The sequence below is a fragment of the Miniopterus schreibersii genome (genome assembly GCF_964146895.1).
Source record: "Miniopterus schreibersii genome assembly, chromosome: 4".
Taxonomy (NCBI): domain Eukaryota; kingdom Metazoa; phylum Chordata; class Mammalia; order Chiroptera; family Miniopteridae; genus Miniopterus; species Miniopterus schreibersii.
In genome coordinates this window covers 64,243,367-64,249,111 of record NC_138105.1, presented here as the reverse complement: position 1 = coordinate 64,249,111, position 5,745 = coordinate 64,243,367, and positions in this window count along the sequence as shown.

Genomic DNA, 5,745 nt, shown 5'->3' with positions numbered 1-5,745 from the left:
AAGTGGATGGGGGCCAGAGGTGCTGCTCAACACCCCAAAGTGCCCAGGAAGTCCCCCCACAGAGAGTGACCCAGACTCCGTGTCCTCCACTCTGAGGCATTAAAGTTGGTCAGTGACATGATGGGTCAGTGCAGAGAATGAGGTGCAGGGCCCTTTCAGAGCTGTCATCAGAGCCATTGGTGAGCCCTGAAGGCCAAACTAGGAGCCTGGGCTCCTGGGACAGCTGGTGGCAGGGTAGCTATGTGGACAGGGGTCATGTTGTATGGCAGTGGTCAGTTTAGTGGCGCTAGATGACTCCTCGAGGCCCAGAGGGAGGCAGTCCCAGATCAAAGAAGGGTTAGCATTACATAGATGGTTTTAAATTTAACTTTTTTGGTCTTTAAAAACAAAAAGAGAATACAGGTCCCAGGTAACCAAAGGAAGCTGAGGAACCTGAGAGAGTTCTGCCTAACCCCTCCTCCAAGAGAGCCCCATACCCACTGTCCAGCCAATGTCAGCACAAAGTCGTTTGACTGGGCCAGGTCTACAGGCTTGGTTCCTTGGTGACCTGAGCACTTTAGGGTTTTGTTTTATTTAGCAGTTTGGTTCTCCTTGGGTTTCTTGTGAATTGCAGGTGTTTTCTGATAATCAAGTTAATTTTCATTCCTTTTGGCCAGCACTGTCCATCCACTGGGTGCTGGCTGGACACCTGGGTGCCTAGCTCCCCCTGGGTGGTAGGCTCAGGGTTGTGCAGGCTTGTTCTCTGCTTTGGCTGAGTGTATCCAGCTCAGAGAGGATCTGGAAGAGCCTGCTTCATGGCACAGAGGTACTGAATGGAATGTCGATAGTCTCTAACTCCCACCTGTCTGCCTTTGCCCCCCATATTGTCTATCTCTTGATCTCCATGGCTCCCACCTCTCACAGCATCTCCCTCTTCTCTCAAACAGCAGCTACCTGTAATTAGGGCCTTTCTTACTGCCCCCTCAAAATGAGTTGTGGTACAAGCTGGTCAAATTACTTTTTCCCATCCTCTACGATATGATAATGAATGATACACCACCTCTCATCAGTAGGAGATCAGCATCTGGGGGAAGACAAGTGTGTAAACAAATAATTACATTATAGTGAAATTAACCCCGCTTTCTGAGGCAAAGATGCAGTGACCAATGCCCTGCCCATCAGCATCACAACAAAAGGCAATGCATACTGGCCATGGCACTTTGGCCCAAGCAAGTGGAAGTAAATTCACCACATACCCCGCCCCCCAGGAGAGAGAACCAAACAAACAGGAACAGTGCCAGTGGCCACCATGATTTAGGTGCAGACTGGCTCAGAAGGAGGGGCTAAAACTTGAGCTTGGCCATGGAGTACTAAGGGGCAGGCAGAGCACAAAATGAAAACTGAGGAAGGCGGGGGAGGAAACTGGTAATCTCACCATGGTGGATAAAGGGGCTCCTGTGTATTTGTTTCCTACTGTTGGGCTGGGGTCTCTGCTCAGGGTCTCCAGGGTGGCAATCCATGTGTAGGTGGGATTGTGTCATCTCTGAGGCTAGGCTCGGGCCTCTCCTAAACTCACAGGTTGTTGGCGTAATTCCCTGCCTGGCACCTGAATGACCCATGGCATCCTGCTTCTTTGTGGCCCACAGGAGAGCCTCCGTGACCTCAGTAGGACCTCATTCCCTCTTCTAAAGGGTCCCCCTGATTAGGCCAGGCCCACTTTTGATTAAAGGGCAACTCATTAGGGACTTTAATTCCATCTGGAAAGTCCCTTTGCCTTTGCCATATAATATCATATAATCAGGGGTGCAGCCCCCATCACGTCACAGGTTCTATGCACACCCAAGGGGAGAAAAGTGAGCCGCTGGAGCCCTAACCTATTGTTGGATGTTCAGGTAGTTTCTGATTTTTACATGATATAAATCATGGTGCACAAAACTGTTGCACACACATTTTTGGGCATGGTTGTCTGTGCCCTTAATATAAATCACTGGAAGCGGAAAAGGCGGGGCTTGAGGGTCTGAAACATTTTCAAGGAATTTGATAGATAAGTTGCTTTTCAGAAAGGTACCAATTCACATTTCCCAGCTGCCCTTGTTACAAAGACCCACATAACCCCGCGATAGGGCCAGGAGTGGTTTATTTCTTTCCTCTTTGCTAGTTTGATGACAGGTGAAAAATGTTTAAGTCTGTTATCGAACCATGAACTGAATCAAAGATTAAAACCTACTCATCCATACACACCTAGTAAGCCAGCCTGAATCAGAACTGAATCTATATTTTCTAAAGTGATTGAAATGTAACATCAAAATAGCCTCTGAACTGAAACTCACCCAGTGTTTCAGTCCATTCAAGTCCCTAATTAGGCCATAAGGGACCACACTGGAAACCTTGACCATGCCTTGACCTTGTTAACACCGACTACAATCCAATAGGCAGCCATAGCCCTACAGGAGCTTTACAGGTGTCAATGACAGTCCCCCTTAAACTAGCTTAATATAAATTCAGAAAACAAAAGGCAGATGTGACACTGTAGGAGTCAGGTAGGTGGGCAGACAAAGGCCTCAGGGTTCATGCCCTGGGGTACTGCTCCTTCCCTCCTTCCCACCTCTCTCCCATCTGGAGCCCTGAGGCAACATTAGGACCTGAAAGGCCCTAAACCCTGAAAAGATGTAAATGAACCCCCACTCACCAATTTTCATTTTCCACCTGACATGACACTTCCATGCTGGGCCCTTGTTAGCCCAGGATTAAAATATGTCAAGCAACAGAAAATATATACATACATCAAATTGTTACGTTGTACACCTTACACTAATTTATAGTAGACCCCCCCCATGAGTGGTTTCAGTTATCCAAGACCAATTATGGTCTGAAAATATTAAATAGAAAATTCCAGAAATAAACAATTCATAAGTTTTAAATTGTGTGCCATTTGAGTATCAGGATGAATTTTCTCAATGCCTGCTCCATCCCCACCATTCCCTCCAGGTATATCATCACATTGTTCTGGACACACTCCTACCCTTAGTCATTTAGCAGCAATCTTGGTTGTCACAGGGACTCAAACTTTTTGTGTTCAAGTCACCCTTATTTTACTTAATAACAGCCCCAAAGTCTCTCACACAACTTTTATTACAGCATATTGTTTATCATTGTTCCATTTTATTATTGCTGCTATTAGTCTCTTACTGTACCTAACTTATAATTTAAACTTCATGTACCATTGACCCTTGAACAACATCGGTTTGAACTGCACGGGTCCACTTATTTGTGGATTTTTTTCAATAAATACACTTGACCCTTTACAGGTTTCACATCTGTGGGTTTCACATCAGAGAATTCAATCAACTGCAGATTGAAAACAGTATTTCCACATTCCTAACTGCAGATTTTTTATTTTCTTCTGGCCAGCTTGCCAAAACTGTGGGGACTAAAAAAAATAATACTTCTCCTCCCACCATGTAAGTTCTTCTAGCTGGTATAATAATCAAATTAACAGGGACAGGTTAACAGGAGAAAATAAAATTTTAATACATATGCATGGCGAATTTCCGTAAGCATGAAAATTCTAAGGACAGTGAGGCAACATCGGGTATGTGACATTTTGGACAAAGGTGAAAAGGAGGAACAGGGTCTTACATTTTAGAAGTGAGAGCAATTTATAGTAATTGAGGAAGAGCAGAACCCAGGGCAGGTAAATTCTTATTAAACAACCTAGGAACAATGGGACAGGGGCTATCTAGCAAACAGGTCCCCCGTTTGACGCCCTCCCACCCACCATACTCAATGCAAATTAGGCTAAGGCAACATCCTAAGATTTCCCTCCTGGAGCAGATCTTTCCCTCTGAATTTCTCAGGCAGGAAGGGGTGAGGTGTTATAGAAATAGATTTGTGTGTGTATTAGAGTCAGGAGGATAAGTTTGATGTGTGTATTAGACTTGACATAAGTAACTCCATTTTGTGTGACTGAGTGTAACTGCGATGCCTGCGTGCCACGATAAGATTAACACTTTGTAGCCCCGGCCTCCAGCCAGGCCCCCGCGCTCTGTAGGACCCTGATAAGACACACTGAAGAAGCACCACACCCTTCAACTGAACTGTTAAAAGCAGGAGCTTTTCGGCCACATCCTTGGACGCTGGTCTGCCCTCCACAGACTTCGTCTCCAGCTCTGGGAAAGCTGACCCTGCCTTGCTCTGCCCTGCACCTCTCTGCGAGAACTTCCAGAGGGCTGCAGTGACGACGCCATCGCGGCCAAATCCCCAAACCTCGGGTGTGTCTTTCAGCGGATCCTCCGGGTGGCCCTGCTGGTGCCGAGAACCATCGGGAACTGGTAAATAAACCCTGTGTGATTTGTTTTATGTTCGTCTCTGTCTCCCTTTCTTGATCTTGAGTTATTGGCTTGGTCTCCTTGAACCAAAGTGTCTCTCGACCCTCACGGTGGTATATCCACGTATTGGGAGTTAGACCACCTGCGTATACGTCTCCAGAGAAACTGGGACAATAGGTCAAAAGTTCCGTCTGAGTCTTGTTTCTTACTAACCAGCTTCAAATCAATATTACAAAAGGCAGCTTCAGGATGGCAAAGTCTTGGTCCCCTTCAGTCCCAAGCAACATTGGTTGAATCCACGGATGCAAAGGGCCAAAGGTGGAGTCAAAAGGTATGGAGTCAAAAGGAGCCCTGGCCCAGTGGTTCAGTGGTTAGAGCAGGGGAGGGTCACAGGTTGGGTTCCCTATCAAGGGCACTACCTGTGTTGCAGGTCAGATCCCCCGCCCTGGGGTGTAGAAGGCCACCAATTGATATGTCTCTGTCACACTGATGTTTCTCTCTCCCTCTCTCTCCCCCTGCCCCCCTCCTACTCTCTCTAAAATCTATGGGGGGTAAAAATATCCTCAATCCTCATAAAAACAAACAAAAAAGGTATAGGATTTTCGTTGGCACAGGGTCTGCACACCTCACCCCCACCTGGGTCAAGGACCAATGGAATGGGAAAAAAATGTGTGTGTAGAGAACTGGGCACTCCCCACGGTTTCAGACCTCAGTGGGGTCTATGGAAAGTCACGTATAAGGGGGGATGACTGTTCTAAGTCGATTTTACCGCAATTGAACATCATAGAGAGATTCAACTGCACAGCGCGGCGGGCTTCCAGGGTCCACGCAGGAGCCCTGCTTCCCCATGTAGCAGACTAAGTAGGTTATTTGCAACACGCACGGCTCCCTTTGGGGGCCGCTGCGCGGGCTCCCCGAACTTGAATGGTTTCAGCAGAGGCTCCTGAGGAACAAGAAGGCTCTGCAAGATTCTGGAAGGTTCCCTCAGGGTCCTCGCCAAATCGCGAGAGTCTTACTGCAGGCAGCGGGCTCCCCAGACGGGTTTACAAAGAGCCTTGGGCCAAAGCCCCTCACAAACTTGCGTGGGGAAGCGGCCGGGAAGATGGAGGCCGCTTGCCCGCCAGTCAGCCTACCGCGCGCCCTCACCTCACCCAACACCCATCACTGAGTTTGCGCCCGCCCCGCGCAGGTCTCTCAGCCTCACGCCCTAGTCGGTTTGTTCCTGCCCACCCGCGCCCGTCACTCAGCCTTGCGCCCGCCCACCTTGAGTCCACAGTCAGTCTGCGTTCTCCTCGCGCCCGTCAATCAGCCTTGCGTCCGCCCACCTCGCGCTCGTCACTCAGTCCGCGCCCGCCCGCCCCGCGCCCACCAGGCAGTCAGCCAGCCTCCCTTGACGCCCGGCGGAAGGGGCGGGCAAAGGGGCGGTCGCACGCGCCCC